This window comes from Saimiri boliviensis, chromosome 3 (genome assembly GCF_048565385.1).
Source record: "Saimiri boliviensis isolate mSaiBol1 chromosome 3, mSaiBol1.pri, whole genome shotgun sequence".
In the NCBI taxonomy this organism is placed as follows: Eukaryota; Metazoa; Chordata; class Mammalia; order Primates; family Cebidae; genus Saimiri; species Saimiri boliviensis.
Window position 1 is genome coordinate 70,090,081 of NC_133451.1, and position 22,632 is coordinate 70,112,712.

Genomic DNA, 22,632 nt, shown 5'->3' on the forward strand with positions numbered 1-22,632 from the left:
ATGGTACCGAGTTGCCACTGAGCCCTACTGGCTCAAGTTCCCAAATTGCAGGCATCTCCTCCTCCCCAGGCCCAAATCTCCAGAGCACCCTTGTTCTTCCTGAGTTGGGTCAGTGCCGTGCCCTGCACGCTGTGGAAGAATCCACCACAACCCTGCCTGAGCTACAAGGGAGTGCCTCAGAGTTACAGATTCTGGCTGTGTGGGCAACCTACATCCAACCCTGCCACAGAGAGCAAATCTATACCCCAAGACCGAAGTGTCACAATGGGTTTATGAGACTCTGAGCACCTGCACCTCAAACCCAGTGCTGATGTAGCTGCTTGGAGACCATGTCACACCTGACACCAAGAGGAATCTCTTTAACTAAGTCTCCCCATCGACCTGCATACAATAATTGAAGGAGACTTCAACACCCCACTGTCAGCACTGGACAAATTATCCAGACAGAAAATTAACAAAGAAACATTGGATTTAAACTGCCCTTTAGACCAAATGAATCCGACAGACATTTAGAGAACATTTCATCCAACAGCTACACAATAGATATTCTTTTTATCAGCACATGGGATACTCTCCAGGATAAATCCCATGTCAAGCCACAAAACAAGCCTTTAAAATTTTAAAATAATTAAAATTATGTCAACCATCTTTTCTGATCACAATGGAATACAAATAGAAATCAATAAGATGAATTTTACAAACATGGAAATTAAACAACATGTTCCTGAATGACCAATGGGTCAATGAAGAAGTTAAGAAGGAAATTAGCTAGGCATGGTGGCTCATGTTTATAATCCCATCCGTTTGGAAGGCTGAGGCAGGATGATTGCTTGAGCCCAGGAGTTCAAGGCAAGCCTGAGCAACATAACAAGACTTCCTATCTACAAAATATTTTTTAAAAATTAGCTAGGCATAGTGGCAGTCTCCTATAGTCCTTGCTACTCAGGAGGCTAAGACATGAGGATTCCTTGAGCTGAGGCGTTCAAGGCTGCAATGAGCTATGACTGCATCACTGCATTCCAGCCTGAGGAACAGCTGCAAGATCCTGTCTCTAAAAAAAATAAAGGAAAAAAGGAAACAATTTAAAATGTTTTTGAAACAAATGAAAATAGAAACATCATACTAAAACCTATGGAATACAACAAAAGCAGTGTAAGAAGAATATTTATGGCAATAAACACATACATCAAAAAAGTTTAAATGTTTCAAATAAACAATGTAACAATGTATCTCAAGGAACTAGAAAAGCAAGAACAAACCAAACCCAAAATCAGAAGGAAAGAAACACTAAAGATCAGAGCAGAAAGAAATAAAATTGGGACTAAAAGCAAATACAATTTTCAAAATGAAATAAAAAGTTGGTTTTTTGAAAAGATAAAAAATTGACAAACCGCTAGCTAGACTAACCAAAAAGAGGAACCCCCACAAAAACCAGAAACAAAAAAGGAGACATTACAACTCACATCACAGAAATACAAAGGATCACTAGAAACCATCACGAACAACTATGTGCCAACAAGTTAGAAAATCTGGCAAAAATGGACAAATTCCTGGACACATACAACTTACCAAGATTGAACCAAGAAGAAATAGGAAGTCTAAACAGACCCGCAAGTAACAAGATTGAATCTGTAATTAAAAAGTCTGCCATCAAGGAAAAGCCCAGAAACCAATGGCTTTTTTGTGGCAGTCCACCAACCATTTAAAGAAGGGCTAATGCTAATTCTTCTCAAACTCTTTCAGACAATTGGAGAGGAAGAAATTATTCCAAACTCATTCTGTGAGGCCAGTATTAATATCAAAACCAAAAGACAGACAGACACACACAAACACATACACACACGCACACACACATACACGCACACACACACACATAGGCCAGTATTTCTGATGAACATAGATACAAAAATGCTCAACAAAATAATAGCAAACTGAATCCATTAGCACATTAAAGATCATCCACTATACATAATCAAGTGAGATTTATCCCAGGGATATAAGGATAGTTTAACATATGCAAATCAATAAACATGATATATCACATTAATAGAATGAAGGGCAAAAACCATATGATCATCTCAACAGACGCATAAGAAGCATTTGATAAAATTCAACATACCTTCACTTTCAACAAGCTAAGTATAGAAAGAATATAGCTCAATACAATAAAGGCCATATATGACAGACCCACAATTAACATCATACTGAATGAGGAAAAGCTGAAATCTTTTCCTCTGAAATCTGCAACAACACAAGAGTGCCCACTTTCCCCACTTTTATTCAACGTAGTACAGGAATTCCTAGCCAGAACAATAAGGCAACAGAAAGAAATAAAAGGCATCCAAACTGAAAAGGAAGAAGTCAAATTTTCTGTGTGTGCTGATAACATAATGTTATATATAAAAGCCCTAAAAAGCTGTACTGGAAAACTCTTAGAACTGATAAATTCAGTAAAGTTGCAGTGTGTAAAATCAACATACGAAAATCAGTAACATATCTATACACCATCAATAAAGTAGCAGAAAAAGAAGTCAAAGTAATCCCACTTACAATAGCTACCAAAAAATAATAATAAAAAGCCTAAGCATAAAAAGAACCAAGGAGGTGAAAGATTTCTAGAAGAAAAATGATAAAACACCAACAAAAGAAACATAAGAGGATTAAAAAAAAAAAAGGAACGATATTCTGTGTTCTTGGCTTGGAAAAATTAATATTGTGAAGATGACCAGACTACCAAAAGCTATCTATAGATTCAATACAATCCCTATCAAAATACCAATGATATTTTTCACAAAAATAGAAAAAAAAATTCTAAAATTCATATTGAACCACAGAAGACTCCAAATAAATAGCCAAAGCAATCCAGAGCAGAGCAAAACTAAACTAAACTAAAAACCAAAAACATCAAAGCTGGAGGCACTATACTACCAGGCTTCAAAAAATACTACAAAGCTATAGTAATCAAAACGGCATGATACTGGCATAAAACCAGAGCCATAGACCAATGGAACAGAACAGAGAATCCAGAAATAAATCCACATATTTATACCCAACAGATTTTCAACATCAAGAACATTCTTTGAGGAAGGGTCAGTCTTTTTAATAAGTGGTAATGGAAAACTGGATATCCAGTTGTAGAAAAATAAAAGTAGACCCCTCTCACTCTGTTAATTAAATATAGATTAAAGGCTTGAATGCCAGACCTGAAACTATGAAACTACTGAAGAAAACATACAGGAAAACCAGGTGTGGTGGCTTGTGCCTGTAATCCCAGCACTTTGGGAGGCTGAGGTGAGAGGATCACTTGATCCCAGGAGTTTGAGACTAGACTGGGAAACATAGAGAGACCCCATCTCTACAAAAATAAACACAAAAAATTAGCCAGGTATGGCGGTACAGACCTGTGGTCCCAGCTACTCAGGAGGCCGAGGTGGAAGGATTGCTTGAGCCTGGAAGGTCAAGGCTGCAGTGAGTCATGGCTGCATCACGGCACTGCAGGCTGGGTGACAGAGTTGGATTCTGTCTCAAAACAATAAAAAAATCATAGGGGAAGCACTTTAGGACAATGGTCTGGGAGAAGATTTTATGAAGAGGATCTCAAAAGTACAGTCAACAAAAGCAAAAATAGACAAACTAAAAAGCAAAAATAGGCAAATGTCAAACTAGAAAGTTTCTGCATAGCAAAAGGCAAAAATGAAGAGTAAAAAGACAATCTACAAAACAAGAAAAAATCCTTGCCAACTATTTATCTAACATGAGACTAGTATCCAGCATAAAAATCGCAAACAAGTCAATGCCAAAAAAACTAATAATCTGATTTTTAAATGGGCTAATGAGTTCAATAAACATTTCTCAAAAGAAGATATACAAATGGCCAAGAGGCATATGAAAAAATGATCAACATCACTAAATTTTCAACATCGGATAAATGAAAATCAAAACCACAGTGAGATATCGTGTCACTCCAATTAAAACAGCTCTTATCAAAAAGACAATAAATAAATGCTAGCAAGGATGTGAAAAAGGGGGAATTCTTACACACTCTTGGTGGGGATGTTAATTAGTACAGCCATTATGGAAAACTGTACAGAGGTTCTTTAAAAAACAAAAAACAGAACTATCACCTAATCCAGCAATCTCACTACTGGGTATATATTCAAAAGAAAGGAAGTTAGTATGTCAAAGAGGTATCTGCACCCCCATGTTCATTCCAGCACTATTCACAATAGGCTAATATGGACTCAAACTAAGTGTTAGTTAACAGATGAATGGATCAATAAAATGTGGCATATATACCCAATGGAGTACTACTTAGCCACAAAAAGAATGAATTTCTTTCATTCATGATAACTTGGATGAGCTAGGAGGACATTATGTTAAGTGAAATAAGCCAGATACAAAGACAAATACAGTATTCTCTCACTCATAGTGGAGGCTAAAAAAGTTGATCTCATAGAAGTGGAGAGTAGAACAGTGATTAGTAGAGGTGGCGAAGGGTGGAGGGGAGAGTGGGATGGCCAAAGGTTGGTTAATGGACACAAAAGTACAGCTAGCTAGATGGCAGGAATCAATTCTACTGCTCTACACCACTATAGGGTGAGTATAAGCAACAACAATTTATTATAAAAGCAGATTTTGAACATTCCAAACACAAAGAAATAATATGCGTTTGAGGTAGCAGATACGGTAATTACCCTGATTTGTCATTCCACATTGTATAGGCATGTATTAAAATATCACACTGTACCCCATAAATATGTACATTATGTGTCAATTAAAAATAAGAAGCAAAAGCTACAAAAAAGGAATAATTTAGGGGAAAAAAAAACAGCAAAAAGACAACCACATGATGGGAAAAATCTTTTGCAAATCGTATACCTAATAAGGGACTTGTGTCCAGAACATGCATGTAAGAACTCTTACAACTCAATAATAAAAAGATAAATAATTTTTTAAAAGGGTAAAAGATTTGAATAAACATTTCTTCAATGAAAATATACAAATGGGCAAAATGCACATGAAAAGGTGCTGAAAATTATCAGTCATTAGGGAAATGCAAATCAAAATCATGACATACAACTCCATACCCACTAGGATGGCTATAGTAAAAAATAATAAAATTTAAAAAATGAATAATAACAAGTACTGGCAAGGATCTACAGAAATCAAAACCTTTATATATTGCTGATGGAAAATGGAAATGAGTAGGAGAATAAGTAACAGAATATCCATTCAATAGAATTTATCCAACCACCAAAATTCATGCTTATGAAGATTTTGACACAAGAGAGGAACACAGTCAAGTATCTCAACTGCAGGTTGCAAGGAGAGATGCCTGTGGTGGGGCTATGCGCTGTAGATGGGGAGCTAGAAAATTTCACCCCGAAGTGGGTTGGAAGGGGTGGGTAGTGTAAGGGGAGCAATGCTTGCTTTGATAGTACTGAATCCAGAGGTGATGGAGGCATTGATTCTTGACCTCTGCTTTTCTTTAAGAGCTTCAATTTTGCTCTACGAATAGCCAGTCTCTGTACCCCAGCTCCTGCTAGGCTCAAAGCACCAGGGGGTAGCTTAGGTGGGGATTTAGCCCCTTTCATGATCTATATCAATTCCCTCTTTAGCCATCCCAAATACACATAAAATTTAAATAAATCTTGCAAACGCAGCTTTTTAAAAAGGAAATGTACCTATAATGTATAAATACAAATATATTTATTTATATGTAGGGGAGCAAAAGTATTTTTTTTAACCCATCACAAGGTTCATGGCTGAGACAAAATATAGATTAACAAGAAAAAAAAATCCCACAAATTTATTTAAGTTTTATACAACATGGGAGCCTTCAAGAATGAAGGCCCAGAGAAACAGGGAAAAGTGTATCTTTTTATGCTTAGGTTTGATGGAGAGCGGACAGTCATGTAGGAGAGTGATTAGACAAAGGACTCTGATCTAATGGTGATAAATGGAGTGAAACTTAGCAAGCCTGCTTGTTCAGATTCTTCTCTGTGTCTTTATTTCCTTTCTCTGGATATAGTGAGGACCCCTTTGGAATGAAGGTCTTATGACCGACTTTAGAGGAAAGTCAGAGTTATTTTATGGCCTGCTTTAGGGGAGAATGGCAGGAGAAGATGGAGATAATTTCCTGCTTCTACTGTTTTCTCAAATGCTAAGGTGCTATATCTTGGGGTAGTGTGCTCTGAACCCTGTATTACATGCTACATATAAATACAAATCAGAAAATATAAATGGAAAGCCTGGAAAAAGAATTAGATAGCCATTCGACAGAAGATGTACAAATACCCAATGTCTTTAAATTATCAGGGAAATGGAAAGTTAGAGTGAGAGTTCATTACACCTTCACTAGAATGACTGAGATCAAGTGTTGGTGGGAAATGCAGGAAACTGAGTCCTCATGCATTGCTGGTGAGCATGTAAGCCACTTTAGCAAACTTTGGTAGTCACAAAATTAAACATATTTACAGTACCATCTCTCAATTTCTTTTTCTTTTTCTTTTTCTTTTTTTTTTTTTTTTTTTTTTTTTTTTTTTTGAGACAGAGTCTTTCTCTGGCACCAGGCTGGAGCACAGTGGTGCAATCTCGGCTCACTGCAACCTCTGCCTCCTGGGTTCAAGTGATTTTTCCACTTCAGCCTCCCAAGTAGCTGGGACCACAGGTGCGTGCCACCATGCCTAGCTAATTTTTGTATTTTTAGTAGAGATGGGTTTCACCATGTTGGCCAGGATGGTCTTTGATCTCTCGACCTCATGATCCACCCACGTCAGCCTCCCAAAGTGCTAGCAATTTCACTTTAGATAATTACTACAGAGAAAAGAAAATATATCGCCATACAAAGACTTGTACAAAAATGTTCATAGCAGCTTGAATCACAATAGTCAAAACACAAAACAACTCAAATGTCCATCAACAGGTAAACAGGTAAACCAGATTGCTCTAAGTGAATGCCACAGAATACTATTAATAAAAAAGAATTAACTATTGATAATGTAACAACATGAACAAATTACAAAACCATTGTGTTAAGCCAAAGAATTCACACACACGACAGTACATACTTTGTTTACATAAGGTTCTAGTCTAGACAGACAAAAGTAATGACAGAAATGAGAAAGTGGTTGTGGATGGCAAAAGGGAATTTCCTGGATGTTAGAAATATTCTGTGTCTTGCTTAGAGTGATGGTTACGTGTGATGGGGTTCAGAACATGCTACCCCAGAATGTGGCACCTTGGCATGTTAAATATTTTAAGCTGAAGGAATTTGAGAAGCAGCATGTATAGGACGGTCTCTCAGAACTTTCCCCACCGTCCACCGAAGCAAGTCATAAAACCTAGGAAGGATTTTCTGATTGTCCCCTGAAGCAGGTCGTAAGATCCTCAAGGAGAAGTACCATCTAAGTATCCAAAGGAAGGGAGCATCCTTATCTCGGAAGACACCAGCACACCAACAGAATCTGAACACACAGGTCCTGCTAAGGTCTCCCCAGTTTATGTCCATTGGATCATACCCTTTTTGCTCTATTATATTTCTCTATGACAGTCCACTCTTCTTCAAACCTATCATAAAATGCTCATGTTTATTTATTTCTTTGGGTCTTTATTCCCCTAGGAAGGCTCCATGTCACATAAAACTTATATTACATAAATTTGTATGCTTTCCTTTTGTTAATATGTCTTTTGTTGTAGGGCCTCAGTCACGAACCTAAGATGGATAGAGGAAAAGGTCTATTTTTCTCCCTTACACGTGAGTATATGCAATTGTCAACGTTAATCAAGCCGAACATTTAAGATCTGTGTATTATATTGTCAATTATACTCAATTTAAAAAATAGTGGGAAAGGAAAGTGAGAAACTAGGGCAAACTAGTTATTTGACATTGACTAAAACAAGTCGGTAACTGGTTTTTATCCTGCATCCAATTACTGGGAATCCTGAAGATAAACAGGAATTTTCATCATAATTCAGATATAGCCTAAGCTGCTGTAACAAATAGATTTTAAAAAATACAGTGGCTGCGGGCGCGGTGGCTCAGGCCTGTAATCCCAGCACTTTGGGAGGCCGAGGCGGGTGGATCACAAGGTCAAGAGATCGAGACTATCCCAGTCAACATGGTGAAACCCCGTCTCTACTAAAAATACAAAAAATTAGCTGGGCATGGTGGCGCCTGCCTGTAATCCCAGCTACTCAGAAGGCTGAGGCAGGAGAATTGCCTGAACCCGGGAGGCGGAGGTTGCAGTGAGCCAAGATCGTGCCATTGCACTCCAGCCTGAGTAACAAGAGTGAAACTCTGTCTCAAAAAAAAAAAAAAAAATACAGTGAATGAAACGAAAGAGGAATTTGTCTCTCATGAAAGCCAAGAGGTAGGTGGGCATTCAGTGGCTTTGTTTCAGGAGACGGCGTGGGGTCCACCATCCCTTCTTACTACTTTGCCATCCCCTAAGGTTTTACTCTCATCTGTGTGGTCAAAGACTAAGAGAAAAAAGAAAGGAAAGGAAAGCAAATTACTACGGATATAACCACCCACCAAATTATATAAATGTCTTCGTCTTAAATTCCACTGATAAGAATTTAGGCATACGGGCAGACCTAGAAAGTATCAACTCTACACGGATGACATTGTGTTTAGTTAAAATTCTTTGAGGACTTCCACTCTGAATATGGTGAAGGACCACCCTAACAGGCTGATCCTCCTGCATTTCTCAATCTTAAAGGACAAAATACAAACACATCTACCTGAAGACTCTGGAAAATGAACAACAGTCTTCAAAGTTCATCAAAATTTGAAAAAGGAACAGGATATTTTTCATTTTGAGGGCTGGTAACCTGAGGGCAGGCCACAGTCAGCATCTTGTGGAACAGCTAAAAATCTGATAGCAAACATGCCATTTTTCTGGCTCAAAGCAGCAGAAGACAGTTCAGACAAACCACAATTGCTAAAAAGGGATCAAGGCAACACAGAAAGAAGAAAGCCAAAGAAAGGAGGCCTAACTCTTGTTTTTAACTCTGCCCAAATCTCTCGATGAACCCTGAACTAGGCATTTTCAGGGCAGACTGCAAGAAGACAATCTAAAAGTTTAATAATCGTACTGAGATTTGAGCTGTTCATCAAAAGATAGAGCTTGAAATTTTATTCTAACCACATTAATTGCCTATTAAAATAAAAACTCAACACTCTTTGAAGAAAGATGAAACAGAACACAGAGTTTCTAGGATACAATAGTCACATTGTCTAGGTCATGATCCAGAATTACTTGATGTAAGAGGAAGCAGGAATATGTGATCCAATCTCAAAAGAAATGACAATCAGCAAAGACCAACCCTGGGTTGACCCAGAGGCTGGAATTAGTGCAAAAAGATCTTAAGGCAGCGACTATAACTATGCTTAATGAGGCAAAGGAAAATGTTCATAATAAAGGCTTGTAATTAAAGAGAGTAAATTTAAGAAGACAAAAATCATAAAAAGGAAATTTATAAACCTGAAGAATATAGTATCTAGAATGAAGAAGACACTGAACATACTTAAGACAAAATAGATATGACGAAAGGGTCAGTGAACTTGAAAGAGATCAATAGGAATTCAGTTTGAATATCAGAAAAAAATGAAGAATTTTAATAAATTACAAAGAACCAGGAGTCTGTAATTATAATCTCTAGACTATGAATATTAAAATGTAAGAAGTTAGAACTAAAAGGCCAGTTAGTAAGTTAAAATAAAATTTTGGCCGAGTGTAGTGGCTCCAGCCTGTCATCCCAGCAATTTGGGAGGCCGAGGCAGGCAGATCACTTGAGGCCAAGCAGATCACTCTGGAGATCAGGCTAGCCAATGTGGCGAAACTCCATCTCTACTAAATAAAAATACAAAAATTAGCCAGGCATGCTTGCAACCCTGTAATGTCAGCTACTCTGGAGGCTGAGGCAGGAGAATCACTTGAACCTGGGAGGCAGACGTTGCAGTGAGCTGAGATTGTAGCACTGTACTCCAGCCTGGTGACAGAGCAAGACTCCATCTTAAAAAGAAAAAAAAAAAAAAAAAAAAAAAACTCCAAAAGAGAGCAGGAAAGGAAGAACAGAGGACAAAGAACAAAGGAGACAAACAGAAAACATGAACACAGTAACCCCAAACTCAACATTATCAGTAATTGCACTACATATTAGTGAGCTAAACATTCCAATTTAAAGATGGTAATTGTCCAAATAAGTCATAAAGCCAAGACTCTACTTTGTTTTCAAGATAAACTTATTTAGAAATATATTAAAGGTAATAAGATGAAAAATGATATGCAATCAGTACCATTCAATTAGTAACCATAAAACTGAAGTGGCTATATCAGATAAAATAGATACCAGACTAAAAGTTTTACCACAGATAAAGAGGGCAATTTCATAGTGATAAAAGTGTCAATTCCTCAAAAAATATCATACCTATCTATTTAAAAAGCTTCAAAATACATAACACAACTGACAAAATTAAAGAGAGAATACAAATTATGATTTTTTAAATTATTTTATATATATACCTATTTTATTGGACTTAGGTTCTGGGGTACACATGCAGAACATGCAGGATTGTTGCATAGGTACATACATGGCAATGTGGTTTGCTGTCTCCATCCACCCTTCACCTATATCTGGCATTTCTCCCCATGTTATCCCTCCCCAACTCCCTACCCTCAGCTGTTCCTCCCCTGTTCCCCCACAACAGACCCCAGTGTGTGATGCTCCCCTCCCTGTGTCCATGTGTTCTCACTGTTCAACACCCGCCTATGAGTGAGAACATGCACTGTTTGATTTTCTGTTCTTCTGTCAGTTTGCTGAGAATGATGGTTTCCAGGTTCATCTATGTCCTTACAAAGGACACAAACTCATTTTTTTATGGCTGCATAGTATTCCATGGTGTATATGCGCCATATTTTCTTTGTCCAGTCTATCATTCATGGGCATTTGGGTTGGTTCCAGGTCTTTGCTGTTGTTAACTGTGCTACAATGAACATGTATGTGCATCTTTATAATAGAACGATTTATAATCCTTTGGATATATATCCAGTAATGAGATTGCTGGGTCAAATGGAATTTCTATTTCTAAATCCTTGAGGAATTGCCACACTGTCTTCCACAATGGTTGAACTAATTTACACTCCCACCAACAGTGTGAAAGTGTTCCTCTTTCTCCACATCCTCTCCAGCATCTGTTGTCTCCAGATTTCTTAGTGATCACCATTCTAACTGGCGTGAGATAGTATCTCAATGTGGTTTTGATTTGCCTTTCTCTAATGACCAGTGATGAGCATTTTTTCATGTTTGTTGGCCTCATATATGTCTTCTTTTGAAAAGTGTCTGTTCATGTCTTTTGCCCACTTTTCAATGGGTTTGTTTTTTTCTTGCAAATCTGTTTTAGTTCTTTGTAGATTCTGGATATTAGCCCTTTGTCAGATGGGTAGATTGCAAAAATTTTTTCCCATTCTGTTGGTTGCCGGTTCACTCTAAGGATTGTTTCTTTTGCTGTACAGAAGCTCTGGAATTTAATTAGATCCCATTTGTCTATTTTGGCTTTTGTTGCCAATGCTTTTGGTGTTTTAGTCATGAAGTCCTTGCCTATGCCTATGTCTTGAATGGTTTTGCCTAGATTTTCTTCTAGGGTTTTTATGGTGTTAGGTCTTATGTTTAAGTCTTTAATCCATCTCAAGTTAATTTTAATGTAAGGTGTCAGGAAGGGGTCCAGTTTCTGCTTTCTGCACATGGCTAGCCAATTTTCCCAACACTGTTTATTAAACAGGGAATCCTTTCCCCATTGCTTGTTTTTGTCAGGTTTGTCAAAGATCAGATGGTTGTTCATATGTGGCATTGCCTCTGAGGCCTTTGTTCTGTTCCATTGGTCTGTATCTGTTTTGGTACCAGTACCATGCTGTTCTGATTACTGTAGCCTTGTAGTATAGTTTAAAGTTGGGTAGCGTGATGCCTCCATCTTTGTTCTTTTTGCTTAGAATTGTCTTGACTATGCAGGCTCTCTTTTGGTTCCATATGAAGTTTGAGGTGGTTTTTCCTATTTCTGTGAAAAGGGTCATAGGTAGCTTGATGGGGATAGCATGGAATCTATAAATTACCTTGGGCAGTATGTCCATTTTCACAATATTGATTCTTCCTAACCAAGAGCATGGAATGTTTTTCCATCTGTTTGTGTCCTCTCTTATTTCCTTGAGCAGTGGTTTGCAGTTCTCTTTGAAGAGGTCCTTTATATCTTTTGTTCGTTGCATTCCAGGTATTTTATTCTGTTTGTAGCAATTGTGAATGGCAGTTCGTTCTTGATTTGGCTCTCTTTAAGTCTGTTATTGGTGTATAGGAATGCTTGTGATTTCTGCACATTGATTTTGTAACCTGAGACTTTGCTAAAGTTGCTTATCAGTTTCAGGAGATTTTGGGCTGAGACAATGGGATCTTCTAAATATACAATCATGTCGTCTGCAAACAGAGGCAATTTGACTTCCTCCTTTCCTAACTGAGTACCCTTTATTTATTTTTCTTTCCCAATTGCTCTGGCTAGAACTTCCAATACTATATCGAATAGGAGTAAATCTATGATCTTAATATCCCTTCCTAACCAATTAATAGGATAAATAGCTAAAGCATGTGGGGCTTAATACCTACATGACAGGTTGATAGGTGCAGCAAACCACCATGGCACATGTTTACCTATGTAACAAATCTTGGAACTTAAAGTAAGATGTCAAAAAAAATATTAAAACTAGGCCAAAAGGTCTTACTTTTTTTTTAACATCTTACTTTAAATTCCAAGATACATGTGCAGAACGTGCAGATTTGTTACATAGGCAACTGGAACGAGGTCAATTATCTTGGCCTAACTGATACTTTAGAACATTAAACCGAGTAAGTGAAGAATACAAATTTTTTTTCAATTACACATGATATATGCAGCTAGACAGACCATATACATGGCCATAAAACAAGTCTCAATAAAATTAAAAGGATTAAACTGTACAGATCATGATCTCCGACATTGAAATTAAATTAGAAGTAACAATAAGATATTTAGGGAAATCTCTAATATTTGGAAATGAAAATGCTTTAATACTATACCAAAACCAAAGAGGAGATCATAAGAAAAATTAGAAAATATTTTAAACTGAGTAATAATGAAGTATATCAAAAACTGTGGTATACATTGAAAGAAGGAGATGGAGAAATACTATATACACTGTATGATTCTATTTGCAAATCAAATCTATGGTAGAAAATGCTTGTATTGGAAAAGAGAAATGGACTAAAATCAATAGCTGAGGTTCTACTTTAAAAGCTCTAGCTAAGCACGGTGGCTCACACTTCTAATCCTAGCACTTTGGGAGACTAAGGTGAAAAGATTGCTTGAGCCCAGGAATTTGAGACCAGCCTGGGTAATACAGCAAGACCTCATCTCTAAAAAAAAAAAAGTGTTTAAATTAAAAAATTAGCCAGGCATGGTTGTGTGCACCTGTAGTTCTAGCTACCAGGGAGCCTAAGCAAGAGTCTGACTCTGCTTCTTTTTTAAAAAAAATAAAGCTAGAGAGTCAGGTGCAGGGGCTCACACCTGTAATCCCCGCACTTTGGGAGACTGAGGTGGGTGGATCACCTGAGGTCGGGAGTTTGAGACCAGCCTGACCAACATGGAGAAATACAAAATTAGCCAGATGTAGTGGCCTGCACCTGTAATCCCAGCTACTTGGGAAGGCTAAGGCAGGAGAATCATGTGAACTCGGGAAGCAGAGGTTGCTGTGAGCCGAGATCATGCCATTGCACTCCAGCCTGGGCAACAAGAGTAAAACCCTGCCTCGAAAAAAATAAAAATAAAAAATAAAGCTAGAGAAAGAGCAATGCAAACCAAAACTAAGGAGGAAGAATAAAATAGTCAAGTCAAGAGCAAAACTCAACAAAAGAAAAAAACAACTGAGGAAATTAACAAAAGCAAAGGTCAACAAAACTGATAATTTCCCAATTTAATCCAGGAAAAAAAGGTGAGAATATAAATTACCTACATCAGGAAGGATCTAACAAGAGAATACTACAAACTTTATGCAAAAAGGTTCAGCAATGTAGAGGAAATGGATACTTCCTTGAAAAATATAATTTATACCAACATCTATAGCTAATGTTATACTTAATAATGAAATATTGAAAGTTTCCCCTGAGGCCGGGCGCGGTGGCTCAAGCCTGTAATCCCAGCACTTTGGGAGGCCGAGGCGGGTGGATCACAAGGTCAAGAGATCGAGACCATCCTGGTCAACATGGTGAAACCCTGTCTCTACTAAAAATACAAAAAAATAGCTGGGCATGGTGGTGCGTGCCTGTAATCCCAGCTACTCCGGAGGCTGAGGCAGGAGAATTGCCTGAACCCAGGAGGCGGAGGTTGCGGTGAGCCGAGATCGCGCCATTGCACTCCAGCCTGGGTAACAAGAGCGAAACTCCGTCTCAAAAAAAAAAAAAAAAAAAAAAAAGAAAGTTTCCCCTGAAACTGGGATCAAGGGAAGGTATCCATTGCAACTGCCTCTCTTTTCTGTTGTACTGGAGGTCCCAGCCTTTGCCATAAGGCAAAAAGAATAAAAGACAAAAACTTGCAAAGGAAGAAGTAAAATTATCTCTATTTGTATATGATAGAATTGTTTACAAAAAAAAGTCTTAAATCTATAAACAACGGTTAGAACTAATAAGTGAATTTAATAGGGTTTCAAGATATGAGGTGAATATACAAAACCAATTGTATTCCTGTATACTGGCAGCAAAGAACTGAAAACTAACCAGAACTTTAATTTGTAATTGTATGAAAAAATAAAATATTCAAGGCTGGACACGGTGGTTCATGCCTGTAATCCCAGCAGTTTGGAAGCCTGAAGCAGACAAATCAGATGAGGATAGGAATTAGAGACCAGCCTGGCCAACACGGCAAAACCCTATCTCTACTAAAAATACAAAAATTAGCCAGATATGGTGACACATGCCTGTTATCCCAGCTACTCAGGAGGCTGGGGCAGGAGAATCGCTTGAACCTGGGAGACGGAGGTTGCAGTGAGCCAAGATTGCACCACTGCACTCCCACCTGGGTGACAGAGTAAGACTCCATCTCAAAAATAAAATATTCAGGAATGAATTTAGTCAAAGACATGCAAGACTACTCTACTGATAACTACAAAATATTATTGAGAGAAAGTAAGGCATTTTAAATAAATGGAAATGTGTCAATTCTACCCAAAATTACCATAGATTCAATGTAATCCAGTGATAATAATCCCAAAGTCTTTAACTGACAAGCTTGTTATAAAATTTATATGGAAATCCAAAGACTGTAGGATAGCTAAAGCATTCTGAAAAATAATAACAAATTTGGAGTATGTATATTACCTGACTGCAAGACTTACCATAAAGATCAATCAAGAAAGTATATAACTGGCTTAAGGATCAAGATACAGATTTATGGAGAATAGAGCCCAGAAATAGGCTGGCATTACATGGTCATTTGATTTTTCAAAAGTGGTACCAAAACAAATAGGGAAGAAAGTCCTTTCAACAAATAAAACTGTAATAATCTGATGATCATATTGGAAAAAAATAAACCAGATACCTCTTCACACCACACCACACAAAAAAGTTAATTGTAAATGAGCCTGTCTCACCTATCACCAGATTCACAGCTGAGGAACCTATTACAAAAGACAGACTAACAAGAGAAAAGCATACAAATGTATTTAAGTTTTATGTGACACAGGAGCCTTCAGAAATGAAGACCCAAAGAAACAGGAAAAACTCTTCTTCTATGCTAAGTTTGATAAAGTGGAGAGTTGAGAAGTAAAATTGGATAAAAGGGTTAGGATTTAATGGTAATAAACTGGAAGGAATTTAGCAAGGCCTGTTTGTTCAGATTCTTCTGGGCATAAAGATCATATAAGGGTCATATGGTCTGCTTCAAGGGAAGGTCAACTCTTTTATGGCCTGGATCAGGGAAGGGCAGGAGAAGTCAAAGAGTAACCTTCTTGCTTCTGTTCTTTCCTCAAATATCAAGTCGTTAGGGTAATGTGTCTTGAACCCCATCAAATCATATATCTAAACATAAAAGCTACAATCATAAAGCTTTTAGAGGCAAACATAAGAATATCTCTGTGACTTAGGGTGAGGCAAAGTTTTGCGACACTGGTCACAGAACGCCATAAACTATTAAATGTCATCAAAATTTAAGATCATTCATCAAAAAGCTATTAAGATAATAGGCAAGTCATCACGTGAATAGGCAATTAACAGGCAAGTGCTCACCATGATTAATCATCAGGAAAATGCAAATTTAAAACATAATGGGTTATAACGGCATACCCACTACAGTGGCCAAAATTTAAAAGATTGACAATTCTGGCCGGGTGCAGTAGCTCACACCTGTAATGGCCAGCACTTTGGGAGGCCAAGGTGGGTGTATCACAAGGTCAGGAGATTGAGAATATCCTGGCCAATGTGGTAAATTCCCATCTCTACTAAAAATACAAAAATTAGCTGGGCATGGTGGCATGCTCCTGAAGTCCCAGGTACTCGGGAGGCTGAGGCAGGAGAATCACTTGAACCCAGGAGGTAGAGATTGCAGTGAGCCAAGATCACACCGCACTGCAAGCTGGTGACAAAGCAAGACTACATCTCAAAAAAAAAAAAAAAAAAAAAAAATTTGACAATTCCAAATGTTAGCAAATGTAGAGCAACCAGAACTCTAACATCCTGTTGAAGGGAGTGAAAGAGTTAGAAACACTTTAGGGAAAATATCTGGCAGTTCCTTATAAACCTTAACCTATATACCCACCCTTATAACCCAGCAATCCACTCCCAGATATTTACTCATGAGAAATGAAAACATACATCCACAAAAAGACATGTATAAGAACATTCATGGTGGCTTTACTCATTATAAATTGGAAACAGCCCAAGTATATCCACCAATAGAACAGACAACTTGGTATAGTCACACAATTAAATACTACTCAGTAATAAAAAGACATGAAGTACTGATAAAAGCAACATGAACGAATCTCAAAATTATGATGCTGTAAGAAAAAAGCCTTTCACAAAAGAGTGTACATATACCGTATGATTCCATTAGCAAATAAAGTGGTAGAAAACACTAAAACTCTGGGGCAAGAGGGGCAGGGATTGAATGAGAAGGAGCAAAAGGGAACTTTCTGGGGTGATGTTAATGTTCTAGAAATTCATAGACGCTGAAGTTACATGGGTGCATGTGTGTTAAAATTCAGTGAATGTACACTTAAAATTTGTGTATTTTCCTGCATGTAAATTTTGCATCAAATGAAAGCAAACTGTCAACATATATTATCTCTGATTAATGATACCCATGTTGAAGCATTTGAGAGAAATAAAGTATTTGAAATGACTCAAAAATTAGGTTGCTTGAGAAGGAAGCAGATGAGTGGATAGACTGATAAAGTATAATAAACTGTTAATGGTAAAATTAGGTGGTGAGTATACAGGAGCTCATTATAAAATTTTGTCAATTATGATGTATATTTGAAAAAATTACAATAAATTATAATAGATATATATTAATTATATATTATAGATATATTTCAATGTATTATAATATTTATAATAAAATGTTATATTATCATTTGGGGGAAATTCAATGTACACACTCTTAAGATTTATACATTTTATTGAATTTAAATTTTATGACAAAAGAAAAACTAAACAAATATTGAAGTCTGGGTAATGACAGGCACACAGAAGAATTTTAAAGTGTCTGCAATTTTTTTGAAATATGTCAACATTTAAAATAGATAGACGGATAGATTAGCATGCAATCAAGAACCACAAAATGTTCATGGTAGAATCTAGGTGGTGGGAATATTTGTTTTTATTGTAAAATTCTTGTATTTTTGTTGAACATTTTCAAAATAAATTGTTGAGGAAAAAAAAAACTCAGTGAGGGTATAGGGCCTCTATTACTAAATGAAGGAAGAAAAATTAGATACTGTGACTAAGAGCCTGCCCCAGTGAATGTTTACTTACTGACTGGCCCATTCTCACCCATCCCAACTTCTCTGTGAGTTAAATTCTACCCTTAAAGAGTCATTCCTTTAACTGAAACTTTGACTCTTGTTGAAATTCAAACACAGTAGTTTGATCGTTTCGTATTGCCTCCCTTGGATTATTTTCCTCCAATCCCCTAGAACTTGGTCTCATTCTTTTATCTCCCTAAGTGACCAGCAGTCACTATTAACATGCATGTGACTCCCAAGCACTGACTTCCCTTGCTACAGTTGCACATGTCCACATGATTCACAGATAGTTCCTTGGAACTATATCACTGCCACCTCAAAGCCAATGTTCCTTTTTTTTTTTTCCTTTTTGAGACAGGGTCTGGATCTGTTGCCCAGGCTGGAGTGCAGTGGTGCACTCCAGCTTACTGCAGCCTCAAACCCCCTGGGCTCAAGCAATCCTCCTGGTCCAGCCTCCTGAGTAGCCAGGACAGCAGGTGTGTGCCACTACACCTGGCTAATTATTTTATTTTTTGTAGAGATGGGGTCTTGCTGTAATGCCCAGGCTGGTCTCCAATTCCTGACCTCAAATGATCCTCCCATCTTGGCCTCCCAAAGTGCTGGGATTACAGGTGTGATCAATGGCTTCCAGTCAAAGTCAATATTTTCAAAACCAAAACTCTCCTTCCTCCTAAACTCTCTGTCTGTTATTACTACCACTATTATTCCCAGGATACAGATTTACTTCATTCATTCATTCAATAGTTACTGCATTTTACTTTGAAATCTCTCTGCTAGAAGTAGATGAACAAAATGGATATAATCCCTGCTTTTTTGAGGCTTACAGTTTATTACAATCTAGTTGCTCCTTCACTCTTTTTTCCTTTCCATGTTTAATGAATAAATAGTAATCACGTTATTGCCTGAGAGAAAGGAGAGGGCTCCAGGGGTATTAATTAATTATTGCCCAGGTTACACTGGCCTATCTGCCCATCACTCTTATGTGCTGGCCCTTCAGGCCCAGTGGTTTGGTACTTCTGCACCCTGCTTAGAGCATTCGAATCGTTTCTGAGGCTGCCTGTGTTCCATTCTGCTGTATATCTCAGTTTGCCTGGGCCGGTCCTGGTTTACGCTTACTGTCCCAGCATAATTATTAATAGTGCTGCCTTTCACTGTCAAATATGTTCTGGTTTGGTCAATAAATTATGTGACCACCACTCCTAAACCGCACACAAACATTTCTAATCTGAGCGCTTACTGGGCAGCCCTCAGAATTACAGATTTGGAGACACTCGAGCAACGCGATGTGGCCAGAGCAAATTTATGGACAGAAAAGGGAAGTGAGGTACAGAAACAGCCCGACTGGCTACAGCTCAGCCTTTGCCTTATTTGAACACAGTTTTAACAGCTGGCCACCTGTGAGTGGACCCTGTTCTCCTGCCTCAGGATTGGCCAAGACTCAGCTCTTGTTACAGAAGCATACTCCTAAAGTAGGTTCATAGTTTGTCTACCTAAGTTAGATTATGGTTTGTCCATAAGGACTCAAGTATGGGAGCACAGAGGCTTTTTCAGGCCAGATTTCAGTTTGATTTGACAAGGGTAAGTTCATTAAATGCTTGTTGAAGTTACAAATATCAGCTTTTTGCACCTTACTGTGCTTGAGTTACAGTTCCTTTTCTAAGTACTGTACAGGTCTAGACAAAAGGAAAGCAGCCAGGTATCAAAGAAATTAAAAAGACCTAGATGAGAGAATGTACAGCTCTGCAGGACAGCAAAAATAAACTTTACTTGGTTTACATTTGCCCACCTCTTTGCTTTCACACTGTGTATAATTTTGTCCAGGGATATTAGAACCAAGTTTTCCGCTTTTTGTTCACTCACTGCCTCTCTGCATCACGAACAACAGTACCTGAGATACTTGCTTCTGAATCGAGACACGCAGTTGGGCCAAAACCTGTTGAACCTCAGTGAATATAAAACATGAGTGGGAGAGAAGAGAAAGAATTCCAATTATCCTCATTTGCTGATGATTTAATTTTATATTTGGAAAAACCTAAAGACTCCACAGAAGCCGGGCGCGGTGGCTCAAGCCTGTAATCCCAGCACTTTGGGAGGCCGAGGCGGGTGGATCACGAGGTCAAGAGATCGAGACCATCCTGGTCAACATGGTGAAACCTCATCTCTACTAAAAATACAAAACATTAGCTGGGCATGGTGGCGTGTGCCTGTAATCCCAGCTACTCAGGAGGCTGAGGCAGGAGAATTGCCTGAACTAAGGAGGTGGAGGTTGCGGTGAGCCGAGATCGCGCCATTGCACTCCAGCCTGGGTAACAAGCGAAACTCCGTCTCAAAAAAAAAAAAACACACAAAAAAAAAACAACAACAAAAAAAGACTCCACAGAAAAACTATTAGAGCTGATAAATTCAGTCAAGCTGCAGGATACAAAAATCTACAAAAATCAGTAGCATTTCAACATGTCAACACTGATCAATCTGAAAAAGAGATCAAGAAAGTAATCTCACAATAAGTACACCTAAAATAAAATACTTAGGCATTAACCAAAAAACTGAAAGATGTCTGTGATGAAAACTATAGAACATTGACGCAAGAAACTGAAGAGGACACAAAAAAATTGAAAGACATTCCATGTTCACGGACTAGATCAATATTGTTAAAATGTCCACACTACCCAAAGCACTCTACAGTCACTGCAATCTCTATCAAAATATCAACGACATTCTTCATAGAAATAGAAAAAAATTTTCTAAAATTTATATGCAACCACAAAAAGATCCAAAAGAGCCAACGCCAACCTGAGCATAAAGAATGAAACTGGAGGAACATTACCTGACTTCAAATTATGCTACATTGCTATTGTAACCAAAACAGCATGGTACGGTACTGGCATGAAAACCGACCCATAGAGCTAATGGAACAGAATGGAGAACCCAGAAATAAATTCATACATCTACAGTGAACTCATTTTCAACAAAGGTGCCAAGAACATACATTGGGGAAAGGACAGCCTCCAGTAAATGGTGCTGGGAAACTGAACATCCATATGCAGAAGAATGAAACTAGACTCCCATCTCACTATATATAAAAATCAAATCAAAATGGATTAATGACTTAAATCCGAGACCTCGAACTATGAAACTGTTACAAGAAAACAATGGAAAAACACTCCGGGACACTGGATTGGCCAAGATGTCTTGAGTAACAGGCCTCAAACATAGGCAACCAAAACATGAGTGGGACTTTTAGGATGTACTACTCTCAACACCTGAGAAGCAAAACTGTGAAAATAAAAGCAAAAATTCCCCCCTACCCAACCCTCCTGGGGCACCCAGTCATTCTTCAACTTCTGAGGCAATTTATGCCTCATACTATGATTTTAAAACACAGGTTTTGTAGCCAGGCAGAGTACATTCAGACCCAGATTCACTATCATCCCATACCTTAGTTGGCTAATCTGTAAAATGGGACTAATCTCTCTCGAGGCTATGCTGAGGATCAGATTTCTGCCAAATGTAAAGTATTTACATGGTGCAAAACTAATTGCGGTTTTTGTTACTTTTTCATTGCAGAAACGGCAATTACTTTTGCACCAACCTTATCTATCTTAAGCACCTGGTCAATGGATGCCGTCATCATAGTCGTCAAGAGTTAACCCAGGTGGGAGTGATAGAGCAGTTAACAAACAGACACGGTTGGTCCGTGCCCTCCTCCAGGTGCACACAGCCTTCCAAAAATTACAGTAGTAACAAGCATTCGATAAAGCACTGTGACAATACTGACAAACTCCTCTGGTCGGGACCGTCCTGTGACTAGGTCTCGAATATGTCTAAATTGGCACCCACCACTGTTTTATAAGTCTCTTCAAAGCCCGTCTGCTCCCAGGCCTTGAACCCCTGGGCACAGAGACCAGCCGCAGCTCCCTACCTTAAGGCGCTCGCCCCTGCACTCTGCCCGGTCCTCAGCAGGCCCTCCCGCCTGTCCTTGCTGACAACAGGAAGAGGGCTGGTGGCGGCTCCGACAGATCCAGCGGGTGTCGGACCTCCGCGCCTGGAGGGAACCGTCGGCCTCGCTCCTTTCCGCCCAGCCTCAGTCTCCCCGCCCCCCCGAGCCCCTCCCACCCTCAGCAGCCTACCGCCTGTCCCAGCCTCGAGCCCATCTATTCTCTCCACTTACTCTCTGGGTCCGAAACGTGAAAAGGCCAGCAGCTCAGCACGGTCTCTGACCTCTGCCCCTCTCGACCTCGCCCTCCTTGCTGGCTGCGCCCACAGGCAATCCCAGGCCCCCCGCATCCGCCCACGCTGGCCTCCCCGAGACACCCCCCGCTGCGATTCCCGCGCCAGACTTGGCAGTTCCCCAGGGTGTTCGCATTGGCGCCAAGGGGAAACATTCGTTGTTAATTACGTTGCCTCCTAATGACCAGCGTCTGCGGGGAGGCTCCACTCTGAGGAGGGGGAAAGAGTCCGGAATCGCAACATTTCCGACCCTGGGCGCTGGAAGGGTCGATCTCCGCTAGGGGCCCAGGGCTGAGAAAACGCACGACCCTGGGGGTCTGCCCACCTCTTCAGGGAACCCCGACATTCCACCGATCGCTGT

The 22,632-nt window shown here is 38.9% G+C and overlaps 1 long non-coding RNA gene across 6 annotated transcripts in view; it reads right to left on the reverse strand.

The window, feature by feature from the left end:
* The window catches only part of LOC120363648 (uncharacterized), a 56,502-nt gene that overhangs the window by 27,730 nt on the left and 6,140 nt on the right, over positions 1-22,632 (reverse strand). For 2 of the 6 annotated variants that reach the window (XR_012516860.1, XR_012516858.1), the window contains exon 2: positions 3,402-3,519. The exons of 2 other annotated variants lie outside the window; for them this stretch is intronic. This is a non-coding gene — a long non-coding RNA (uncharacterized LOC120363648). Of the gene's footprint in view, positions 1-3,401; positions 3,520-21,963; positions 22,137-22,632 lie in introns of those variants that run through there. 2 more of the 6 variants (XR_012516861.1, XR_012516859.1) reach the window with 1 other exon arrangement.